Below are 26,039 nucleotides of genomic sequence, written 5' to 3'. Positions count from 1 at the left end.
AGCTAACTCAATCCCAGATATTGCTACAGCCTGTGTGATTGTGTTTTCTAGATATTATCCACGGACTTTATTGTTTTGAATGTTTTTTATCAGGGAACATTTAATTTTCTACCGTTGAAACACTCATTGGTTCATCAAGGGGACACCAGCTCCACACATTCGTATTTTCTAGATAGAAAGCTAGAGGAAGTTCGGCAAACAAACATGATATTTCTGTTTGTATAGATGACATTTTATGGACTTGCCTAAAGAAAAGAGTTTGCTTTTCTCCACAACCATTTTTACTGTGATTTTCTCGGTCCATTGCATACAAATTCCACACCGGTTTGTCCAGATATGACTGGATGAAACCGGAAATATCCGGTTGTGTTTTGGCTAACTCAATGCCAGATATTGCTACAGCCTCTGTGTTTTTGTATTCCTGATATTTTCCACGGACTTTATTGTTTTGAATGTTTTTTTTATCGGGGAACATTAAATTTTGTGCTTGGAATCACTAATTGGTTCCACATGGAGACACCAGCGCTACACATTCGTATTTTCTAGGGAGAAAGCTACTGGGACTGCGGCAAACAAACATGATATATCTGTTTGTATAGATGACATTTCATGCACTTGCCTAACGAAAAGACTTTGCTTTTCTCCAAAACCATTTTTACTGTGATTTTCTCAGTGCATTGCATAGAAATTACACACCACTTTGTCCGGATATGACCTTAATGAAAGTGAAAAAGTATCCGGATTTGTTTTGGCTAACTCAATCCCAGCTATTAATACAGCCTCAGTGTGTGTGTTTTCTGGATATTATCAACGGACTTTATTGTTTTGAATGTTTTTTATCGGAGAACATTTTATTTTAAGCTTGGATACAGTAATTGGTTCCACATGGAGACACCAGCTCTACACATTCGTATTTCTAGGGAGAAAGCTAGAGGAACTGTGACAAATAAACATGATATTTCTGTTTGTATTGATGACATTTTATGCACTTGCCTAACGAAAAGACTTTGCTCTTCTCCAAAATCATTTTTACTGTGATTTTCTCAATCCATTGCATACGAATTCCACACCAGTTTGTCCGGATATGATTCGATGAAACAGAAATATACTGTTGAGTTTTGGCTAACTCAATCCGAAACATGGTGAAAGCCTGTGTGTTTGTGTTTTCTGGATATTATTGATGGACTGTATTGTTTTGAATGTTTTCATCAGGCAACATTTAATTTTGCACCTCAGAAACACTAATTGCACTTGCCTAACGAAAAGACTTTGCTTTTCTCCAAAACCATTTTTACTGTGATTCTCTCGGTCCTTTGCATACGAATTCCACACCAGTTTGTCCAGATATGACTGGATGAAACCGGAAATATCCGGTTGTGTTTTGGCTAACTCAATCCCAGATATTGCTACAGCCTCTGTGTTTTTGTATTCCTGATATTTTCCACGGACTTTATTGTTTTGAATATTTTTTATCAGGGAACATTTAATTTTGTGCTTGGAATCGGTAATTGGTTCCACATGGAGACACCAGCACTACACATTCGTATTTTCTAGGGAGAAAGCTAGAGGAACTGTGGCAAACAAACATGATATTTCTGTTTGTATAGATGACATTTTATGCACTTGCCTAACGAAAAGACTTTGCTTTTCTCCAAAACCATTTTACTGTGATTTTCTCGGTCCATTGCATACGAATTCCACACCAGTTTGTCCGGATATGACTGGATGAAACAAGAAATATCCGGTTGTGTTTTGGCTAACTCAATCCAAAATATTGTGAAAGCCTCTGTGTTTGTGTTTTCTTGATATTATCGATGGACTTTATTGTTTTGAATGTTTTTTATCAGGGAACATTTAATTTTCTACCGTTGAAACACTCATTGGTTCATCAAGGGGACACCAGCTCCACACATTCGTATTTTCTAGATAGAAAGCTAGAGGAAGTTCGGCAAACAAACATGATATTTCTGTTTGTATAGATGACATTTTATGGACTTGCCTAAAGAAAAGAGTTTGCTTTTCTCCACAACCATTTTTACTGTGATTTTCTCGGTCCATTGCATACAAATTCCACACCAGTTTGTCCAGATATGACTGGATGAAACCGGAAATATCCGGTTGTGTTTTGGCTAACTCAATCCCAGATATTGCTACAGCCTCTGTGTTTTTGTATTCCTGATATTTTCCATGGACTTTATTGTTTTGAATGTTTTTTATCAGGGAACATTTAATTTTGTGCTTGGAATCGGTAATTGGTTCCACATGGAGACACCAGCGCAACACATTCGTATTTTCTAGGGAGAAAGCTACTGGGACTGCGGCAAACAAACATGATATATCTGTTTGTATAGATGACATTTCATGCACTTGCCTAACGAAAAGACTTTGCTTTTCTCCAAAACCATTTTTACTGTGATTTTCTCAGTGCATTGCATAGAAATTACACACCACTTTGTCCGGATATGACCTTAATGAAAGTGAAAAAGTATCCGGATTTGTTTTGGCTAACTCAATCCCAGCTATTAATACAGCCTCAGTGTGTGTGTGTTTTCTGGATATTATCAACGGACTTTATTGTTTTGAATGTTTTTTATCGGAGAACATTTTATTTTAAGCTTGGATACAGTAATTGGTTCCACATGGAGACACCAGCTCTACACATTCGTATTTCTAGGGAGAAAGCTAGAGGAACTGTGACAAATAAACATGATATTTCTGTTTGTATTGATGACATTTTATGCACTTGCCTAACGAAAAGACTTTGCTCTTCTCCAAAATCATTTTTACTGTGATTTTCTCAATCCATTGCATACGAATTCCACACCAGTTTGTCCGGATATGATTCGATGAAACAGAAATATACTGTTGAGTTTTGGCTAACTCAATCCGAAACATGGTGAAAGCCTGTGTGTTTGTGTTTTCTGGATATTATTGATGGACTGTATTGTTTTGAATGTTTTTATCAGGCAACATTTAATTTTGCACCTCAGAAACACTAATTGCACTTGCCTAACGAAAAGACTTTGCTTTTCTCCAAAACCATTTTTACTGTGATTTTCTCGGTCCATTACCTATTAATTCCACACCACTTTGTCCGGTTATGGATGGATGAAACCAGAATTATCCAGTTGTGTTTTGGCTAACTCCATCCCAGATATTGTTACAGCCTCTGTGTTTGTGATTTCTGGATATTATCGACAGACTTTATTGTTTTGATATTTTTTGTCAGAGAACATTTAATTTTTACCGCAGAAACACAATTAGGTTCAACATGAGGACACCAGCTCTGCATATTCGTATTTTCTAGGGAGAAATCAAGAGGAACTGAAGCAAACAAACATGATATTTCTGTTTGTATAGATGACATTTTGTGCACTTGCCTAAAGAAAAGACTTTGCTTTTTTCCCAAAACCATTTTTACTGTGCTTTTCTCGGTCTATTGCACACGAATTCCACCCCATTTTGTCCACATATGACTGGATGAAACCAGAAATATTTGGTTGTGTTGCGGCTAACTCAATCCCAGATATTGCTACTGCCTCAGTGTTTGTGTTTTCTGGATATTATCGATGGACTTTATTGTTTTGAATGCTTTTATCAGGGAACATTTAATTTTGTACCATAGAAACACTAATTGGTTCCACATGGAGACACAAGTGGACACATTCGTATTTTCTAAGGAGAAAGCTAGAGGAACTGTGGCAAACAAATATCATATTTATGTTTGTACAGATGACATTTTATGCACTTGCCTAACGAAAAGACTTTGCTTTTCTCCAAAACCATTTTAGTGTGATTTTCTCGGTCCATTGCATAGGAATTCCACCACATTTTCTGCGGATATGACTGGATGATACCAGAAATATCCGGTTCTCTTTTGGCTAACTATATCCCAGATATGGCTACAGTCTCACTGTTTGTTTTTTCTCGATATTATCAATGGACTTTATTGTTTTGAAAGTTTTTTTATCAGGGAACATTAAATTTTGTGCTTGGAATCACTAATTGGTTCCACATGGAGACACCAGCTCTACACAATCGTATTTTCTAGGGAGAAAGCGAGAGGAAATGCGGCAAACCAACATGATATTTCTGTTTGTATAGATGATATTTTATGCACTTGACAACAAAAAGACATTCCTTTTCTACAAAACAATTTTTACTGTGATTTTTCCAACCATTGCATACGAATTCCACACCAATTTCTCTGCATATGCCTGGATGAAACCAGAAATATCCTTTGGTGTTTTACTAACTCAATCTTAAATATTGTGAAAGCCTCTGTGTTTGTTTTTTCTGCATATTATGAACGGACTTTATTGTTTTGAATGTCTTTATCAGGGAACAATAAATTTTGTACCGTAGAAACACTAAATGGTTCCACATGGAGACACAATCTCAACACATTCGTATTTTCTAGGGAGAAAGCTAGAACAACAGCGGCAAACAAACATGATATTTCTGTTTGTATAGATGACATTTTATGCACTTGCTTAACGAAAAGACTTTGCTTTTCTCCAAAACCATTTTTACTGTGATTTTCTGGGTCCATTGCATACGAATTCCACCCCACTTTGTCCGGATATGACTGGATGAAAACAGAAATATCCGGTTCTGTTTTGGCTAACTATATCCCAGATATTGCTAAAGCCTCTGTGTTTGTTTTTTTCTGGATATTATCAGCGGACTTTATTGTTTTGAATGTTTTTATCATGGCACATTTAATTTTGTACCGTAGAAACACTAATTGGTTCCACATGTAGACTCCAGATCTACACATACGTATTTTCTTGGGAGAAAGCTTGGGGAACTGCGGGAAACAAACATGATATTTCTGTTTGCATAGATGACATTTTACGCACTTGCCTAAGGAAAAGACTTTGCTTTTCTCCAAAACCATTTTTACTGTGATTTTCTCATACCATTACATACGAATTCCACACCACTTTCTCCGGATAAGACTGGATGAAACCAGAAATATCCGGTTGTGTTTTGGATAACTCAATCCCAGATATTGCTACAGCCTCTGTGTTTATGTTTTCTGGATATTATGGACGTGCTTTATAGTTTTGAATGTTTTTATCAGGGAAGATTTAATTTTGTACCTTAGAAACACTACGAGGTTTCAAATGGAGACACCAGCTCTACACATTCGTATTTTCTACGAGAAATCTAGAGGAACTGCGGCAAACAAACATGATATTTCTGTTTGTATAGATGACATTTTATGCACTTGCCTAAAAAAAAGACTTTGCTTTTCTACAAAACCTTTTTTACTGTGATTTTCTCGGTCCAAGGCATAGGAACTCCACACCACTTTTTCCGGATATGCCTGGATGAAACCAGAAATATCCGGTTGTGTTTATCTAACTAAATCCGAAATATTGTGAAAGCATCTGTGTTTTTTTTCTGCATATTATGAACAGAATTTATTGTTTTGAGTGTTCTTATCAGGTAACATTTAATTTTGTACCGTACAAACACTAATTGGTTCAACATGGAGACACCAGTCTACACATTCGTATTTTCCAGGGAGAAAGCTAGAGGAACTCTGGCAACAAACATGATATTTCTGTTTGTATAGATGGTATTTTTTGCACTTGCCTAACGAAAAGACTTTGCTTTTCTCAAAAACCATTTTTACTGTGATTTTCTGGGTACATTGCATACAAATTCCACCCCACTTTGTCCGTAAATGACTGGATGAAACCAGAAATATCCGGTTGTATTCTGGCTAACTCAATCCCAGATATTGCTACAGCATCTGTGTTTGTGTATTCCTGATAATAGATGGACTTTATTGTTTTGAATGTTTTTTATCTGGGAACATTTAATTTTGTGCATGGAGCCACTAATTTGTTCCACATGGAGACACCAGCTCTACATATTCCTATTTTCTAGGGAGAAAGCTAGAGGAACTGCGACAAACAAACATAATAATTCAGTTTGTATTGATGACATTTTATGCATTTGCCTAACGAAAAGACTTTGCTTTTCTCCAAAACCATTTTTACTGTGATTTTATTGGTTCATTGCATACGAATTCCACACCATTTTGTCCAGATATCATTGGATGAAAACAGAAATATCCGGTTGAGTTTTGGCTAACTCAATCGAAAATATTGTGAAAGCCTCTGTGTTTGTGCACTTGCCTAACGAAAAGACTTTGCTTTTCTCCAAAACCATTTTACTGTGATTTTCTCAGCCCGTTGCAGACCAAATCCACACCACTTTGTCCGGTATGACTTGATGAAACCAGAAATATCTGGTTGTGTTTTGGCTAACTCAATCCGAAATATTGTGAAAGCCTCTGTGTTTGTGTATTCCTGATATTATCTACGGACTTTATTGTTTTGATTGTTTTTTATCGCTGGACATTTAATTTTGTGCTTGGGAACACTAATTGGTTCCACATGGAGACACCAGCTCTACATATTCGTATTTTCTAGGGAGAAAGCTAGAGGAACTGCGGCAAACAAACATGATATTTCTGTGTGTATAGATGACATTTTATGCACTTGCCAAACGAAAAGACTTTGCTTTTCTGCAAAACCATTTTTACTCTGATTTTCTCGGTCCATTGCATATGAATTCCACACTAGTTTACCGGATATGACTGGATGAAACCAGAAATATCCTCCTTTGTTTTGGCTAACTCAATGCGAAATATTGCTACAGCCTCCTGGTTTATGTTTCTAGATATTATCCATGGACTTTATTGTTTTGAATGTTTTTATCAGGGAACGTTTCATTTTGTACCATTGAAACACTAATTGGTTCATCATGGGAACACCAGCTCTACACATTCGTATTTTCGAGGGAGAAAGCTAGAGGAACTGTGGCAAACAAACATGATATTTCTGTTTGTATCGATGATATTTTTTTCACTTGCCTAACGAAAAGACTTGTTTTTCTCCAAAACCATTTTTACTCTTATTTTCTCTTCGCATTGCATAGGAATTCCACACCACTTTGTCCGGATATGACTAGATGAAATCCAAAATATCCGGTTGTGTTTTGGCTAACTCAATCCGAAATATTGTGAAAGATTCTGTGTTCGTGATTTCTGGATATTATCGATGGACTTTATTGTTTTGAAAGTTTTTATTAGGCAACAATTATTTTTGTACCGTTGAATCACTAATTGGTTCATCATGGGGACACCAGATCTACACATGCGTATTTTCTAGGGAGAAAGCTAGTGGAACTGCGGCAAGCAAATATGCTATTTCTGTTTGTATAGATGACAATTTAGGCACTTGCCTAATGAAAAGACTTTGCTTTCTCCAAAACCATTTTTACTGTGTTTTTCTCGGTCCATTGCATACGGATTCCACACAAGTTTGTCCAGATATGACTGGATGAAACCGGAAATATCCGGTTGTGTTTTGCCTAACTCAATCCGAAATAAAGCCTCTGTGTTTGTGTTTTCAGATATTATCGATGGATTTATTGTTTTCAATGTTTTATCAGGGAACATTTAATTTTGCACCATAGAAACACTATTGGATCATCATGGGGGCACCAGCTTTACACATTTGTACTTTCAATAGAGAGATCTAGAGGAAGATTTAATTTTGTACCATTGAAACACTAATTAGTTCATTATGGGGACACCAGCTCTACACATTCATATTTACTAGCGAGAAAGCTAGAGGAACTGCGACAAACAAACATGATATTTCTGTTTTTACCAATGACATTTTATACAATTGTCCAATAAAAAGACTTTGCTTTTCTCCAAAACCATTTGTACTGTGATTTTCTCGGTCCATTGCATACGAATTCCACACCAGGTTGTCCGGATATGACTGGATGAAACCAGAAATATCCGGTAGTGTTTTGGCTAACTCAATCCGAAATATTGTGAAAGCCTCTGTGTTTGTGTTTTCTGGATAGTATCGATGGACTTTATGGTTTTGAATGTTTCTATCAGGGAACATTTAATTTTGTACTGTAGAAACACTAATTGGTTCATCATGCGGACACCAGCTCTACACATTCGTATTTTCTAGGGAGAAAGCTGGAAGAACTGCGGCAAACAAACACGATATTTCTGTTTGTGTCGATGACATTTTATGCACTTACCTATCAAAAAGACTTTGCTTTTCTCCAAAACAATTTTACTATGATTTTCTCGGTCCCTGGCATAGGAATTCCACACCAGTTTGTCCAGATATGACTGGATGAAACTGGAACTTTCTGGTTGTGTTTTGGCTAACTCAATACAAAATAATATGAAAGAGTCTGTGTTTGTGTTTTCTGGATATTATCGATGGACTTTATGGTTTTGAATGTTTTTTAGTGGGGAACATTTAATTTTGAGCTTAGATACACTAATTGGTTTCACATGGAGACACCAGCTCTACATATTTGTATTTTCTAGGGAGAAACCTAGAGGAACTGCGGCAAACAAACATGATATTTCTGTTTGTGTCGATGAAATTTTATGCACTTGCCTAACGAAAAGACTTTGCTTTTCTCCAAAACCATTTTTACTGTGATTTTCTCGTTCCATTGCATACGAATTCCACACCAGTTTGTCCGGATATGACTAGATGAAACCAGAAATATCCGGTTGTGTTTGGCTAACTCAATCCGAAATAAAGCCTCTGTGGTTGTGTTTTCGGATATTATTGATGGACTTTATTGTTTTGAGAATTTTTATCAGGGAACATTTAATTTTGTACCGTAGAAACACTAATTGGTTCATCATGGGGACACCAGCTCTACATATTCGTATTTTCTAGGGAGAAAGCTAGAGGAACTGCGGCAAACAAACATGATATTTCTGTTTGTATAGATGACATTTTATGCACTTACCTAACGAAAAGACTTTGCTTTTCTCCAAAATCATTTGTACTGTGATTTTCTCGGTCAATTGTATATGAATTCCACACCAGTTTGTCCAGATATGACTGGATGAAACCGGAAATATCCAGTTGTGTTTTGCCTAACTCAATCCGAAATATTGTGAAAGCCTCTGTGTTTGTGTTTTCTGGATATTATCGATGGACTTTATTGTTTGAATGTTTTTATCTTGGAACATTTAATTTTGTACTGTAGAAACACTAATTGGTTCATCATGGGGACACCAGCTCTGCACATTCGTATTTTCTAGTGAGAAAGCTGCAAGAACTGGGGCCAACAAACATGATATTTCTGTTTGTATAGATGACATTTTATGCACTTGCCTAACGAAAAGACTTTGCTTTTCCCCAAAAACATTTTTACTGTGATTTTCTCGATCCATTGCATACGAATTCCACACCAGTTTGTCAGGATATGACTGGATCAAACCGGAAATATCCGGTTGTGTTTTGGCTAACTCAATCCTAGATATTGCGACAGCCTCTGTATTTGTGTTTTCTGGAAATTATCAACGTACTTTATTATTTTCAATGTTTTTTATCAGGGAACATTTCATTTTGTGCTTGGAAACACTAAGTACTTCCACATGGAGACACCAGCTCTACACATTATTATTTTCTAGGGAGAAAGCTAGAGGAACTGTGGCCATAAAACATGATATTTTTCTTTGAATAAATGACATTTTATGCACTTGCCTAACGAAAAGACTTTGCTTTTCTCCAAAACTATTTTTCCAGTGATTTTCTTGGTCCATTGCATACGAATTCCACACCAGTTTGTCCTGATATCACTGGAAGAAACTGGAAATATCTGTTTGTGTTTTGGCTAACTCAATCCCAGATATTTCTACAGCCTCTGTGTTTGTGTATTCCTGACATTATCCATGAACTTTATTGTTTTGAATGTTTTTTTCAGGGAACATTTAATTTTCTCCTTCGAATACCTAATTGGTTCCACATGGAGACACCAGCTGTACATATTCGTATTTTCTAGGGAGAAAGGTAGAAGAACTGGGATAAACAAATATGATATTTCTGTTTGTATAGATGACATTTTATGCGCTTGCCAAAAGAAAAGATTTTGCTTTTCACCAAAACCATTTTTATTGTGATTTACTCGGTTCGTTGCATATGAATTCCAAACCAGTTTCTTCGGATATGACTGGATGAAACCGGGAATATCGGATTTTATTTGGACTAACTCAATCCAAAATATTGTGAAAGCCTCTGTGTTTGTGTTTTCTGGATATTATCGATGGACTTTATCGTTTTGAAAGTTTTTATCAGGGAACATTTAATTTTGTACCGTAGAAACACTAGTTGGTTCATCAACGGGAAACCAGCTCTTACATTCGTATTTTCTAGGGAGAATACTATACGAACTGCAGCAAACAAACATGATATTTCTTTTTGAATAGATGACAGTTTATGCACTTGCAAAATGAAAATACATTGCTTTTATCCAAACCATTTTTACTGTGATTTTCTCGGTCCATTGCATATGAATTCCACACCAGTTTGTCCGGATATGACTGGATGAAACCGGAAATATCCGGTTTTGTTTTGGCTAACTCAATCCCAGATATTGCTACAGTCTCTGAGTTTGTGTATTCCTGATATTATCCATGGACTTTATTGTTTTGAATGTTTTTTTATGGGGTTACGTTTTATTTTGATCGTGGATACAGTAATTGTTTCCACATGAAGACACCACTTCTACATATTCGTATTTTCTAGGGAGAATGCTAGAGGAACTGCGACAAACAAACATGATATTTCTGTTTATATAGGTGACATTTTATGCACTTGCCTAACGAAAAGACTTTGCTTTTCTCCAAAACCTTTTTTACTGTGATTTTCTCAGTCCATTGCATACAAATTCCACACCAGTTTGTCCGGATATGACTAGATGAAACCAGAAATATCCGGTTTTGTTTTGGTTAACTCAATCCGAAATATTATGAAAGCCTCTGTTTTTGTGTTTTCTGGATATTATCGATGGATTGTATTGTTTTAAATGCTTTTATCAGGGAACATTTAATTTTGACCGTTGAAACACTTATTGGTTCATCATGGGAACACCAGACCTACACATTCGTATATTCTAGGGAGAATACTCAAGGAACTGCAGCAAACAATCATGGCATTTCTTTTTTTATAGATGACATTTTATGCAGTTGCCTAACGAAAAGACTTTGCTTTTCTCCAAAACCATTTGTACTGTGATTTTCTCGGACCATTGCATACGAATTCCACACCAGTTGGTCCCGATATGACTGGATGAAACCGGAAATATCCGGGTTTGTTTTGGCTAACTCAATTCCAGATATTTCTACAGCCTCTGTGTTTGCGTTTCTGGAAATTATCAACGGACTTTATTGTTTGAATGTTTTTTATCGGGGAACATTTTATTTTGAGCTTGGATACAGTAATTGGTTCCACATGGAGACACCAGCTGTACATATTCGTATTTTCTAGGAGAAAGCTAGAGGAACTGCGGCAATCAAACATGATATTTCTGTTTGTATAGATGACATTTTATGCACTTGCCTAACGAAAAGACTTTGCTTTTCGCCAAAACCATTTGTTGTGATTTTCTCTGTCCATTGCATACAAATTCCACACCAGTTTGTCCAGATATGACTGGATGATTCCGGAAATACCAAGTATTCTTTTGGTTAACTCAATCGGAAATATTGTAACTCAATCGGAAATATTGTGAAAGCCTCTGTGTTTGTGTTTTCTGTATATTATCGATGAACTTTATTGTTTTGAATGTTTCTATCAGGGAACATTTAATTTTGTACCGTTGAACACTTATTGGTTCAGCATGGGAACACCAGCTCTACACATTCGTATGTTCCAGGGAGAAAGGTAGAGGAACTGCGGCAAGTAAATATGCTATTTCTGTCTGTATAGATGACAATTTAGGCACTTGCCTAATGAAAAGACTTTGCTTTTCTCCAAAACCATTTTTACTGTGATTTTCTCGGTCCATTGCATACGAATTCCACACCATTTTATCCGGATGTGACTGTTGAAACCGGAGATATCCGGTTTTGTTTTTGCTACCTCAATCCCACATAAGCTACAGCCTCTGTGCTTGTGTTTTCTGGATATTATCAATGGACTTTTGTTTTGATTTTTTTTTATCTGGGAACATTTAATTTTGAGCTTAGATACACTAAGTGGTTCCACATGGAGACACCAGCTCTACATATTTGTGTTTTCTAGGGAGAAACCTAGAGGAACTGCGGCAAACAAACATGATATTTCTGTTTGTGTCGATGAAATTTTATGCACTTGCCTAACGAAAAGACTTTGCTTTTCTCCAAAACCATTTTTACTATGATTTTCTCGGTCCCTTGCATAGGAATTCCACACCAGTTTGTCCAGATATGACTGGATGAAACTGGAAATATCTGGTTGTGTTTTGGCTAACTCAATACAAAATAATATGAAAGAGTCTGTGTTTGTGTTTTCTGGACATTATCGATGGACTTTATGGTTTTGAATGTTTTAGAATGGGGAACATTTAATTTTGAGCTTAGATACACTAATTGGTTTCACATGGAGACACCAGCTCTACATATTTGTATTTTCTAGGGAGAAAGCTAGAGGAACTGCGGCAAACAAACATGATATTTCTGTTTGTGTCGATGAAATTTTATGCACTTGCCTAACGAAAAGACTTTGCTTTTCTCCAAAACCATTTTTACTGTGATTTTCTCGTTCCATTGCATACGAATTCCACACCAGTTTGTCCGGATATGACTGGATGAAACCAGAAATATCCGGTTGTGTTTGGCTAACTCAATCCGAAATAAAGCCTCTGTGTTTGTGTTTTTGGATATTATCGATGGACTTTATTGTTTTGAGAATTTTTATCAGGGAACATTTAATTTTGTACCATAGAAACACTAATTGGTTCATCATGGGGACACCAGCTCTGCATATTCGTATTTTCTAGGGAGAAAGCTAGAGGAACTGCGGCAAACAAACATGATATTTCTGTTTGTATAGATGACATTTTATGCACTTGCCTAACGAAAAGACTTTGCTTTTCTCCAAAACCTTTTTTACTGTGATGTTCTCGGTCCATTGCATATGAATTCCACACCAGTTTGTCCGGATATGACTGGATGAAACCGGAAATATCCGGTTTTCATTTGGCTATCTCAATCCCAGATATTGTGACAGCCTCTGTGTTTGTGTATTCCTGATATTATCGATGGATTTTATTGTTTTGAATGTTTTTTATCAGGGAACATTTAATTTTGAGCTTGGAAACACTAATTGGTGCCTCATGGGAACACCAGCTCTACACATTCGTATTTTCTAGGGAGAAAGCTAGAGGAACTGCGGGAAACAAACATATTTCTGTTTGTATACATGACATTTTATGCACTTGGCTTACGAAAATACTTTGATTTTCTCCAAAACCATTTTTACTGTGATTTTCTCGGTGCATTGCATACGAATTCCACACCACTTTGTCCGGATATGACTGGATGAAAACAGAAGTATCCAGTTTTTTTTTGGCTAACTCAATCCCAGATACTGCTACATCCTCTGTGTTTGTGTTTTCTGGATATTATAGATGGACTTTATTGTTTTGAATGGTTTTTATCAGGGAACATTTAATTTTGTACCGTAGAAGCACTAGTTGCTTCTAAATGGAGACAATAGCTCTACACATTCGTATTTTCTAGGTAGAAATGTAGAAGAACTGTGACAAACAACCTGATATTTCTGTTTCTATAGATGACATTTTATGCACTTGCCTAAGGAAAAGACTTTGCTTTTCTCCAAAACCATTTTTACTGTGATTCTCTCAGTCCATTGCATACGAATTCCCCAACACTTTGTCCTGATATGACTGGATGAAACCAGAAATATGCAGTATTGTTTTTGATTATCCAATCCCAGAAATTGCTACAGCCTCTGTGTTTGTGTTTTCTAGATATTATTAATGGACTTTATTGTTTTGAATGTTTTTTCAGGGAACATTTTTTTTGAGCTTGGATAGAGTAATTGGTTCCACATGGAGAAACCACCTCTACACATTTTATTTTCTAGGGAGATAGCTAGAGGAACTGTGACAAACAAACATGATATATTTGTTTGTATATATGATATTTTGTGCACTTGCCTAACGAAAAGACTTTGCTTTTCTCCAAAACCATTTTTACTCTGATTATCTAGGTCCATTGCATACGAATTCCACACAAGTTTCTCCAGATATGACTGGATGAAGCAGCAAATATCCGGTTGTGTTTTGGCTACTCAATCCGAAATAGGGTGAAATCCTCTGTGTTTGTGTTTTCTGGATATTATCAACGGACTTTATTGTTTTGAATGTTTTTTATTGGGTAACATTTAATTTTGTGCTTGGAAACACTAATTGGTTCTACATGGAGACACCAGCTCTACACATTCCTATTTTCTAGGGAGAAAGCTAGAGGAACTGCGAAAAACAAACATGATATTTCTGTTTGTATAGATGACATTTTATGCTTTTGCAAAATGAAAATATATTACTTTTCTCCAGAACCATTTGTACTGTGATTTTCTCGGTCCTTTGCATACAAATTCCACACCACTTTGTCCGGATATGACTGGATGAAACCAGAAATATCCGGTTTTGTTTTGGCTAACTCAATCCCAGATATTGCTACAGCCTCTGTGTTTGTGTATTCCTGATATTATCCACGGACTTTATTGTTTGAATGTTTTTTATCGGGGAACAGTTAATTTTGTGCTTGGAAACACTAATTGGTTCTACATGGAGATACCAGCACTACACATTTGTATTTTCTAGGGAGAAAGCTAGAGTACTGTGACAAACAAACATGATATTTCTGTTTGTATAGATGACATTTTATGCACTTGCCTAACGAAAAGACTTTGCTTTTCTCGAAAACCATTTTTCTGTGATTTTCTCGGTCCATCGCATATGAATTCCACACCACTTTCTCCGGATATGACTGGATAAAACCAGAAATATCTGGTTGTGTTTTGGCTAACTCAATTCCAGATATTGTGAAAGCCTCTGTGTTTGTGTTTTCTGGATATTATCAATGGACTTTATTGTTTTGAATGTTTTTATCAGGGAACATTTAATTTTGTACGGTTGAAACACTAATTGGTTCATCAAGGGGACTCCAACTCTACACATTTGTATTTTCTAGGGAGAATGCTATACGAACTGCGGTGAAATAAACACGATATTTCTGTTTGTATAGATGACATTTTATGCACTTGCCTAACGAAAAGACTTTGCTTTTCTCCAAAACCATTTTTACTCTGATTTTGTCAGCCTATTGCAACCGAATTCCACACTACTTTGTCCGGATATGACTGATGTAACCGGAAATATCCGGTTTTGTTTTGGCTAACTCAATCCCAGGTATTGCTACAGCCTCTGTGTTTGTGTATTCCTGATGTTATCCACGAACTTTATTGTTTTGAATGTTTTTTATCGGGGAACATTTAATTTTGTGCTTGGAAACACAAATTGGTTCTACATGGAGACACCAGCTCTACACATTCGTATTTTCTAGGGATAAAGCTAGAGGAACTGCGACAAACAAACATGATATTACTGTTTGTATAGATGACATTTTATGCACTTGCCTAACAAAAAGACCTTGCTTTTCTCCAAAACCATTTAAAATGTGATTCTCTCAGTCCATTGCATACGAATTCCACAACACTTTGTCCAGATATGACTGGATGAAACGAGATATATCCGGTTGTGTTTTGGCTAACTCAATCCGAAATATTGTGAAAGCCTCTGTGTTTGTGTTTTCTGGATATTATTGATGGACTTTATTGTTTTTAAGGTTTTTATCAGGGAACATTTAATTTTGTACCGTAGAAACACTAATTGGTTCATCAAGGGGACTCCAGCTCTACACATTCATATTTTCTAGGTAGAATACTATATGAACTGCGGTTAACAAAAATTATATTTTTATTTGTATAGATGACATTTTATGCACTTGCCTAAAGAAAAGACTTTGCTTTTCCCCAAAACCATTTGTACTATGATTTTCTCGGTCCATTGCATATGAATTCCACACCACTTTGTCCGGATATTACTGATGAAACCAGAAATATCCGGTTGTGTTTTCGCTAACTCAATCAGAAATATTTTGAAAGCCTCTGTGTTTGTGTTTTCTGGATATTATCGATGGACTTTATTGTTTTGAATGTTTTTTCTCAGGGAACATTTAATTTTGGCTTGGAAACATTAATTGGTTCTACATGGAGACACTAGCTCTACACATTCGTATTTTCTAGGCAGAAAGCTAGAGGAACTGCGAGAAACAAACATAATATATCTGTTTGTATAGATGACATTTTATGCACTTGCCTAAAGTAAAGACTTTGCTTTTCTCCAAAACCATTTTTACTATGATTTTGTCAGCCTATTGCATACGAATTCCTCACCACTTTGTCAGGATATGACTGGATGAAACAAGAAATATCTGGTTGTGTTTTGGCTAATCAATCAGGAATATAGTGAAAGCCTCTGTGATTGTGTTTTCTGGATATTATAGATGGACTTTATTGTTTTGAATGTTTTTATTAGGGAACATTTAATTTTGTACCGTTGAAACAATAATTGGTTCATCAAGGGGACACCTGCTCTACACCTTCGTATTTTCTAGGGAGAAAGCTATAGGAACTGCGGCAAACAAGCATGATATTTCTGTTTGTATAGATGACATTTTATGCACTTGCCTAACGAAAAGACTTTGCTTTTCTCCAAAACTTTTACTTTGATTTTCTCGGTCCATTGCATACGAATTCCACACCAGTTTGTCCGGATATTACTGGATGAATCCTGGAATATCGGGTTATGTTCTGGGAAACTGAATCCGAGATATTGTTACTGCCTCTGTGTTTGTGTTTTCTGGATATTATCGATGGACTTTATTGTTTTGAAAGCTTGTTATCGGGGAACATTTAATTTTGGGCTTGGATACATTAATTGGTTCCACATGAAGACACCAGCTCTACACATTCGTATTTTCTAGGGAGAAAGCTAGAGGAACTGCGGCAAACAAACATGATATTTCTGTTTGTATAGATGACATTTTATGCACTTGCCTAACGAAAAGACTGCTTTTCTCTAAAACCATTTTTACTGTGATTTTCTCATACCATTACATACGAATTCCACACCACTTTCTCCGGATAAGACTGGATGAAACCAGAAATATCTGGTTGTATTTTGGCTAACTCAATCCGAAATTTTGTGAAAAACTCTGTGTTTGTGTTTTCTGGATATTATCGATGGACTGTATTGTTTTGAATGTTTTTATCAGGGAACATTAAATATTGTACCGTGGAAACACTAATTGGTTCATCATGGGGACTTCAGCTCCACACATTCGAAATTTCTTTGTTTTTTTTTTTTCATTTATTTATTTTTTATTAAACTTTTATTTAATGAATATAAATTTCTAAAGTATAGCTTATGGGTTACAATGGCTTCCCCTCTCCCATAACTTCCCTCCCGCCCGCAACCCTCCCCTTTCCCGCTCCCTCTCCCTTTCCATTCATGTAAAGATTCATTTTCAATTCTCTTTGTATACAGAAGATCAGTTTAGTATATATTAGGTAAAGATTTCAATATTTTGCCCATATAGCAACATAAAGTGAAAAAACTACCATTGGATTACTAATTATAGCATTAAATAGCAATGTACAGCACATTAAAGACAGAGATCCTACATAATTTTTTTTCAAATTAATTAATTTTCTATGCCATTTCCATTTTAACACCAGGTTGTTTTTTTTTTTCATTTCCAATTCTCTTTATATACAGAAGATCACTTCAGTATATAATTAGTAAAGACCTCATCAGTTTGTGCCCACACAGAAACGCAAAGTATAAAAATACTGTTTCAGTACTAGTTATAGCATCACTTCGCTTTAGACGACACATTAGGGACAGATCCCACATGGGGTGTAAGTACACAGTGACTCCTGTTGCTGATTTAACAATTTGACACTCCTGTTCATGGCGTCAGTAATCTCCCTAGGCTCTAGTCATGAGTTGCCAGGGCTATGGAAGCCTTTAGAGTTCGCTGACTTTGATCTTATTCCGATAGGGTCATAGTCAAAGTGGAAGTTCTCTCCTCCCTTCGGAGAAGGGTACCTCCTTCTTTGATGGCCCCGTTCTTTCCATTGGGATCTCACTAACAGAGATCTTTCATTTAGTTCTTCTTCTTTTTTTCTTTTCCATGGTATCTTGGCTTTCCATGCCTACAATACTCTCATGGGCTCTTCATCCGGATCCGGATGCCTTAAGGGCTGATTCTGAGGCCAGAGTGTTGTTTAGGACATCTGCCATTCTATGAGTCTGCTGTGTATCCCACTTCCCATGTTGGATCTTTCTCTCCCTTTTTGATTCTATCAGTTAGTTTTAGCAGACACTTTTCGTGTTTGTGTGATCCCTTTGATTTTTAGACCTATCTAAGCCATTGAATGTGAACTGAAATTGATCACTTGGACTAGTGAGATGGCATTGGTACATGCCATCTTGATGGGATTGTATTGGAATCCCCTGGCACATTTCTAACTCCATCATTTGGGGCAAGACTGATTGTGCATGTCCCAAATTGTGCATCTCCTCCCTCTCTTTTTCCACTCTGAAATTTAACAGGGATCACTTTTCAGTTAGAATTTAAACACCTAAGAATAATTGTGTGTTATTTACAGAGTTCAACCAATAGTACTAGAACAACAACAACAACAACAACAAATACTAAAAAGGATAAAGTATTACATTGTACATCTAGAGTCAGGACAAAAGCTGATCAGGTCATTGTTTCTTATAGTGTCCATTTCACATCAACAGGTTTCCCCTTTGGTGCTCAGTTGTCGCCAATCAGGGAAAACAAATGATATTTGTCTCTTTGGGACTGGCTTAATTCACTCAGCATGATGCTTTCCAGATCCTTCCATCTTGTTGCAAATGACTGGGTTTCATTGTTCCTTACTGCTATATAGTATTCTATGGAGTACATGTCCCATAATTTCTTTATCCAGTCTATTGTTGATGGGCATTTGGGTGGGTTCCAGGTCTTAGCTATTGTGAATTGAGCTGCAATAAACATTAATGTGCAGATGGCTTTTTTATTAGCCAAATTAATTTCCTTTGGGTAAATTTCAAGGAGTGGGATGGCTGGGTTGTATGGTAGGGTTATGTTCAGGTTTCTGAGGAATCTACAGACTGACTTCCATAGTGGCTTAACCAGTTTGCATTCCCACCAACAGTGGGTTAGTGTCCCTTTTTCCCCACATCCTCTCCAGCATCTATTGTTGGTAGATTTCTGGATGTGAGCCATTCTCACCGGGGTGAGGTGAAACCTCATTGTGGTTTTGATTTGCATTTCTCTGATTGCCAGTGATCTTGAACATTTTTTCATGTGTCTGTTTGCCATTTGGATTTCCTCTTTTGAAAAATGTCTATTGAGGTCCTTGGCCCATCTCTTCAGTGGATTGTTTGTTCTGTTGTTGTGGATTTTCTTGATTTCTTTGTAGATTCTAGTTATCAACCCTTTATCTGTAGTATAGTTTGTAAATATTTTTTCCCATTCTGTCGGTTGCCTCTTCACTTTCCTGACTGTTTCTTTTGAAGTACAGAAACTTCTCAATTTGATGCAATCCCAAATGTTAATTTTGGTTTTGACTGCCTGTGCTGTTGGAGTATTTTCCAGGAAGTCTTTGCCTGTACCTATATCTTGCAGGGTTTCTCCAATGCTCTCTAATAATTTGATGGTTTCGGGTCGTAGATTTAAGTCTTTAATCCACGTTGAGTGAATTTTTGTGTAAGGTGAAAGGTATGGGTCTTGCTTCAAGCTTCTGCATGTGGAAATCCAATTTTCCCAGCACCATTTATTGAATAGACTGTCCTTATTCCAGGGATTAGTTTTGGATCTTTGATCAAATATAAGTTGGCTGTAGATGTTTGGATTGATTTCTGGTGTTTCTATTCTGTTCCATTGGTCCATCCATCTGTTTCTGTACCAGTACCATGCTGTTTTGATAACAACTGCCCTGTAGTATGCCCTGGAAACTGGTATTGTGATGCTTCCAGCTTTGTTTTTGTTGTACAAGATTGCTTTGGCTATTCAAGGTCTTCTGTGTCTCCATATGAATTTCAGCATCATTTTTTCCAGATCTGAGAAGAATGTCTTCGGTATCTTGATTGGTATTGCATTGAATGTATAAATTGCTTTTGGGAGAATAGACATTTTGATGATATTGATTCTTCCAATCCATGAGCATGGAAGATTTCTCCATTTTTTGGTATCCTCTTCTATTTCTTTCTTTAAGGTTTTGTAGTTTTCATTGTAGAGATCTTTAACGTCCTTGGTTAAGTTTATTCTAAGGTATTTGATTGTTTTTGTAGCTATTGTGAATGGGATTGATCTTAGCAGTTCTTCCTCAGCCGTGGCATTGCCTGTGTATACAAAGGCTGTTGATTTTTGTGGATTGATTTTATATCCTGCTACTTTGCGAAACTCTTCGATGAGTTCCAGTAGTCTCTTAGTAGAGTTCTTTGGGTCCCCTAAGTAAAGAATCATATCATCTGCAAAGAGGGATAGTTTGAGTTCTTCCTTCCCGATTTGTATCCCATTAATTTCTTTTTCTTGCCTAATAGCTCTGCCCAAAACTTCCAGAACTATATTGAATAGCAGTGGTGAGAGTGGGCATCCCTGTCTGGTACCAGATCTCAGTAGAAATGCTTCCAACTTTTCCCCATTCAATAGGATGTTGGCCGTGGGCTTTTCATATATTGCTTTGATTATATTGAGGAATGTTCCTTCCATACCCAGTTTGCTTAGAGTTTTCATCATGAAAGGGTGTTGTATTTTATCAAATGCTTTCTCTGCGTCTATTGAGAGAATCATATGGTTTTTCTTCTGCAGCCTGTTAATCTAGTGTATTACGTTGATTGTTTTGCGGACGTTGAACCATCCTTTCATACCAGGGATAAATCCCACTTGGGCTGGGTGGATGATCTTTCTGATGTGTTGTTGCATTCTATTGGCCAGAATTTTATTGAGGATTTTTGCATCCATGTTCATCAGGGATATTGGTCTGTAATTCTCTTTCAATGCTGCATCTCTTTCTGGCTTAGGAATTAAGGTGATGGTGGCTTCATAGAAAGAATTTGGGAGGATTCCCTCTTTTTCGATTGTTCTGAATAGTTTGAGAAGAATTGGAGTTAGTTCTTCTCTAAATGTCTGGTAGAACTCAGCAGTGAATCCATCTGGTCCTGGGCTTTTCTTTGTTGGGAGGGCCTTTATTACTGTTTCAATTTCTGTGTCAGTTATGGGTCTGTTTAGGTTTTCTATATCTTCCTGGCTCAATTTAGGTAGGTTGTATGTGTCCAAGAATCTGTCCATTTCTGATAGATTTCCCTGTTTGCTGGCATACAAGTCCTTGTAGTAATCTCTGATGATTCTTTTTATTTCTGTGGTGTCTGTTGTTATGTTTCCTTTTTCATCTCTGATCCTATTGATTTGGGTCTTTTCTCTTCTTTTTTTAGTTAGTTGGGCCCATGGGGTGTCAATTTTGTTTATTTTTTCAAAAAACCAGCTGCTCGTTTGGCTGATTTTTTGTAATTTTTTTTTGGATTCAATCCTGTTGATTTCTTCTCTGATTTTAATTGTTTCTCTTCTCCTACTGGGTTTGGGTTTGGTTTGCTGCAGATTTTCTAGATCCTTGAGATGACTTGAAAGCTCATCTATTTGGTGCCTTTCCAATTTCTTGATGTAGGCACCTATTGATATAAACTTTCCTCTTAACACTGCTTTTGTTGTATCCCATAGGTTTTGGTATGTTGTGCTGTTATCCTCATTTACTTCCAGAAAATTTTTGATTTCTCTTTTAATTTCTTCTATGACCCATTGTTCATTCAGGAGCATGTTGTTCAATCTCCATGTGTTTGCACGTGCTCTAGGGATTCCTGAGTTGCCAATTTCCAATTTCATTCCTTTGTGGTCTGAGAAGCTGCATGGTATGATTCTAATTCTTTTGAATTTGCTGAGACTTGCTTTATGGCCTAGTATGTGGTCAGTCCTAGAGAGGGTTCCATGTACTGCTGAGAAGAATGTAAAGTCCTTAGATGTAGGATGAAATGTTCTGTGGATATCTGTTAGATCCATTTGGGCTATAGTGTCATTTAAATCTACTGTCTCCTTGTTGATCTTCTGTCCTGTTGATCTGTCTATCTCTGAGAGTGGAGTATTGAAGTCCCCCAGTACTATTGTATTGGGGTCTAAGTCTTCCTTTAAGTCCCTTAACAAGTCTTTTAAATAAGCTGGTGCCCTGTAATTAGGTGCATATACGTTGATAATCGTTATATCTTCCTGTTGAATGGATCCCTTAATCATTATATAGTGCCCCTCTTTGTCTCTCCTAACAGTTTTTGTGGTAAAGTTTATGTTGTCCGATATTAAGATGGCTACGCCCGCTCTCTTTTCATTTCTGTTGGCGTGGTATATCTTTTTCCAGCCTTTCACTCTCACCTTGTATGGATTATTGTTGGATAGATGGGTTTCTTGTAAGCAGCAAAAAGATGGGTTTTGTTCCTTAACCCAATCAGCCAATCGGTGTTATTTTATGATATTTTATGAACTTGCCTAACGAAAAAACTTTGCTTTTCTCCAAAACCATTTTTACTCTGATTTTGTCAGCCTATTGCATACGAATTCCACAGCACTTTGTCCGGATATGACTGGATGAAACCGGAAATATGCGGTATTGTTTTTGATTATTCAATCCCAGAAATTGCTACAGCCTCTGTGTTTGTGTTTTCTAGATATTATTAATGGACTTTATTGTTTTGGATGAAAACAGAAATATCTGGTTGTGTTTTGGCTAACTCAATCCCAGATATTGCTACAACCTATGTTTTTGTGTATTCCTGATATTATGCCCGGACTTCATTGTTTTGAATGTTTTTTTTATCAGGGAACATTTAATTTTGTGCTTGCAAACAGTAATTGTTTCCACATGGAGAAACCAGCTCTACACATTTGTATTTTCAAGGGAGAAAGCTAGAGGAACTGCGGCAAACAAACATGATATTTCTGTTTTTATCGAGGACATTTTATGCACTTGCCTGACGAAAAGACTTTGTTTTTTCCAAAACCATTTTTATTGTGATTTTCTCCATCCATTGCATACCAATTCCAAAGCACTTTGTCCAGATATGACTGGAAGAAACCAGAAATATCCAGTTGTGTTTTTGCTAACTCTGTCCAAAATATTGCTACAGACTCTGGGTTTATGTTTCTGGATATTATGTATGGACTTTATTGTTTTGAATGTCTTTATCAAGGAACAATTAATTTTGTACCGTTGAAACACTAATTGGTCCATCATGGAGACACCAGCTCTACAGATTCCTATTTTCTAGGGAGATAGCTAGTGGAACTGCGGCAAACAAACATGATATTTCTGTTTGTATAGATGACATTTTATGCACTTGCCTAACGAAAAGACTTTGCTTTTCTCCAAAATCATTTTTACTGTGATTTTCTTGGTCCATTGCATACGAATTCCACAACACTTTGTCCAGATATGACTGGATGAAACCAGAAATATCGGGTTGTGTTATGCCTAACTCAAGACGAAATATTGTGAAAGCCTCTGTGTTTGTGTATTCCTCATATTATCAACGGACTTTTTTGTTTTGGATGTTTTTTATCGGGGAATATTTAATTTTGTACCATTGAAACACTATTTGGTTCCACATGGAGACACCAGCTCTATACATTCGTATTTTCTAGGTAGACAGTTAGAGGGAGGAACTGCGACAAATAAACGTGATATTTCTGTTTGTATAGATGACATTTTATGGGCTTGCCTAAGGAAAAGTCTTTGCTTTTCTGCAAAACCATTTGTACTGTGATTTTCTCGGTCCATTGCATATGAATTCCACACAAGTTTACCGGATATGACTGGATGAAACCGGAAATATCCGGTTTTGTTTTGGCTAACTATATCCCTGAATTTACTACAGCCTCTGTGTTTGTGTTTTCCGGATGTAATTAACGGACTTTATTGTTTTGAATGTTATTTTATCGGGGAACTTTTTATTTTGAGCTTGGATACAGTAACTGCTGCCACATGGAGACACCAGCTCTACATATTTGTATTTTCTAGGGAGAAATCTAGAGGAACTGCGTCAAACAAATATGATATTTCTGTTTGTGTAGATGACATTTTATGCGCATGCCTAACAAAAAGACTATGCTTTTCTCCAAAACCATTTCTCCTGTGATTTTCTCGGTCCATTGCATATGAATTCCACACAAGTTTGTCCTGATATGAATGCATGAAAACAGAGATATCCGGTTGTCTTTTGGGTAACTCAATCTGAAATATTGTGAAAGACTCTGTGTTTGTGTTTTCTGGATATTTTTGATGGACTGTATTGTTTTCAATGTTTTTATCAGGGAACATTTAATTTTTTGCTTGGTATCACTAATTGGTTTTACATGGAGACACCAGCTCTGCACATTCTTATTTTCTAGGGAGAAAGCTAGAGGAACTGCTAAAAACAAACATGCTATTTCTGTGTGTATAGATGACATTTTATACACTTGACTAATGAAAAGACTTTGCTTTTCTCCAAAACCATTCTTACTGTGATTTTCTCGGTCCACTCCTTACGAATTCCACACCAGTTTCTCCGGATATGACTGGATGAAACAAGAAATATCCGGTTGTGTTTTGGCTAACTCAATCCGAAATATGGTGAAAGCCTCTGTGTTTGTGTTTTCTGGGTATTATCGATGGACTTTATTGTTTTGAATATTTTTATCAGGGAACGTTAAATATTGTACCGTGGAAACACTAATTGGTTCATCATGGGGAGTTTAGCTCCACACATTCGTATTTTCTAGGGAGAAAGCTAGAGGAACTGCGGTAAACAAACATGATATTTCTGTTTGTATAGATGACATTTTATGCACTTGCCTAACGAAAAGACTTTGCTTTTCTCCAAAACCATTTTTACTGTGATTTTCTCTGTCCATTGGATACGAATTCCACACCAGTTTGTCCAGATATGACTGGATTAAACTGGAAATATCTGGTTTTGTTTTGGTTAACTCAATCTGAGATATTGCTACAGCCTCTGTGTTTGTGAATTCTGGATATTATCAACGGATTTTATTATTTTGAATGCTTTTTATCAGGGAACATTTAATTTTGTGCTTGGAATCACTAATTGGTTCCACATGGAGACAACAGCTCTACACATTCGTATTTTCTAGGGAGAAAGCTAGAGGAACTCTGGCAAAGAAACATGATATTTCTGTTTGTATCAATCACATTTTATGCACTTGCAAAATGAAAAGACTTTGCTTTTCTCCACAACTATTTTTACTGTGATTTTCTCGGTCCATTGCATACTAATTCCACACCAGTTTGTCTGGATATGACTGGATGAAAGCGGAAATATCCGGTTGTGTTTTGGCTAACTCAATCCCAGATATTGCTACAGCCTCTGCGTTTGTGTATTCCTGATTTTATCTACGGACTTTATTATTTTGAATGTTTGTTATCGGCGAACATTTAATTTTGGGCTTGGATACAGTTATTGGTCTACCAGAAGACAGAAGCTCTACACATTCGTATTTTCTAGGGAGAAAGCCAGAGGAACAGCGACAAACAAACATGATATTTCTGTTTGTATAGATGACATTTTATGTACTTGCCTGACGAAAAGACTTTGCGTTTCTCCAAAACCATTTGTATTGTGATTTTCTTGGTCCATTGCATAAGAATTCCACACCACTTTGGATGAAACCAGAAATATCCGGTTTTGTTATGGCTAACTCAATCCCAGCTAGTGTGCAAGCCTCTGTGTTTTCTGGATATTATCAACGGACTTTATTGTTTTGAATGTTTTTTATCGGGGAATATTTTATTTTGAGCTTGGATACAGTAATTTGTTCCACATGGAGACACCAGCTCTACACATTCGTATTTTCTAGGGAGAAAGCTAGAGGAACTGCAGCAAACAAACATGATATTTCTGTTTGTATAGATGACATTTTATGCACTTGCCTAACGAAAAGACCTTGCTTTTCTCCAAAACCAGTTGTATTGTGATTTTCTCGGTCCATT

The sequence above is a fragment of the Lepus europaeus genome, chromosome 11 (assembly GCF_033115175.1).
Source record: "Lepus europaeus isolate LE1 chromosome 11, mLepTim1.pri, whole genome shotgun sequence".
In the NCBI taxonomy this organism is placed as follows: Eukaryota; Metazoa; Chordata; class Mammalia; order Lagomorpha; family Leporidae; genus Lepus; species Lepus europaeus.
Note: the sequence above shows the minus strand (reverse complement) of the source record.